This window comes from Dendrobium catenatum, unplaced genomic scaffold (assembly GCF_001605985.2).
Source record: "Dendrobium catenatum unplaced genomic scaffold, ASM160598v2 fragScaff_scaffold_156, whole genome shotgun sequence".
In the NCBI taxonomy this organism is placed as follows: Eukaryota; Viridiplantae; Streptophyta; class Magnoliopsida; order Asparagales; family Orchidaceae; genus Dendrobium; species Dendrobium catenatum.
Window position 1 is genome coordinate 10,094,400 of NW_021318618.1, and position 1,466 is coordinate 10,095,865.

A 1,466-nucleotide genomic window follows, 5' to 3' on the forward strand; every position below is an offset into this window, starting at 1 on the left:
GTTTATGGAAGATAAAAAAAAGATGCAAAAAATGCTAGGATTTGATGGTTGGTCTCCAACAAGGATAACATTGCCAACTTTTACATAAACAAATTAAACAAGCCTAAAATATTTTCATTTTCTTATTAGATAATATTGGAGAGTTTTTCAAACTTACAAGTTAGATTTTTTCCTTGTTCATTCTAAAATATCACTAGATCGCAAAATAATCTTCTAGATGTGTTGACACAATGCAATGGCATAATAAGGTGATAGTTGACCTGACTTTGACTTTGTGAACTTAAAGTCAAGCTCAAATGAAATTTAGCATTTCATCATATGATGATAATAGATATGTTTTCCTATAATACGAGGATAATTATCTAAAATAAAAATAAAAAATCATGTTTGAAAAAAACATCAGAGTTTACTCTTTATTTTGCATCAACTGTCCTTCTTTTCAAAAATTTTATCCTTTAAAATGAAATTTTTTATGTTAGCGAGATATAATAGTAGTGCAAATGAAAACAAGCATGTAGTAATAGTAGAATGAAAGTTCAAGGTAATAGGTTCCTAAATGGTTGGGTCAATTAGAATTCCATTAACTACCAATATTAGGATTATTATACCATTACAAATTAAGGTGATTCTTCCAAGGGGGGTTATAATTGCTCAAGTAGGGAGTGTTTTATCTATTGATGTCATTTAAAGACTTTATCTCTAAGGCATTTGGATCACTGGATGAACCAAAGAGAAATTCTCTTATAGTTATAGATGTTCCTATGGATGAAATAACACCAATGTTGTCCAACTTCCTATTTGTTGCTACTTGAGTAGTCATAATAGATAGGGTATCTAATTCATAAACACTTACTTTTTCTTATGATTCACCTTCTCAAAATTCCACTAAAAGTTATTGATGGTCATCTACTCGATTAAAATGTAGGATTCATCAAAGGGTTTGATTATCAATTACCTTCTAGCAGACACATTATTATTGATATAATAGATCCTATAAGTCCATTATAAAGGTCTGAGTGATGATCCAATCAGGAAAGGCATGGTGGTGACACTTCTTAAGTAACCCTTTGAAGCTTTCATATGCTTCATAAATTAACTTTCCATCTATATGGGTGAATGAAGGGGTATCATTCCTAAGCTTAACAGTTTTCTATAAAGGGAAATACTTAGCATGGAACTTGTGAGCAAGATCATTCCACATGGTAATGGAGCATAGGGATAAGGAATTCAACCACATCTTAGCCTTAACTCTTAAATAAAAAGGAAACAAAGTAAAAGTAACAACAACATCAAAGATTCCATTACACTTGAATGTAACACAAATATATAAAAAATTTGTTATGGATAGGTTGGGATCATTTATAGGAGTCCCCCAAAAATAAGAATTTTTTACCATTTGAATGATCACAAGTTTAAGCTCAAAGTTGTTAGCTTGTGTATTAAGTCTATATATACTTTGGTGGATA

At 30.4% G+C, this 1,466-nt stretch overlaps 1 non-coding gene across 1 annotated transcript; it reads left to right on the forward strand.

Moving 5' to 3' along the window:
* Positions 1-1,034: 1,034 nt before the first annotated feature.
* On the forward strand, positions 1,035-1,141 carry LOC114579022. Its single transcript, XR_003699899.1, has one exon. It is a non-coding gene; the product is annotated as a small nucleolar RNA R71 (small nucleolar RNA).
* The last annotated feature ends 325 nt before the right edge of the window (positions 1,142-1,466 follow it).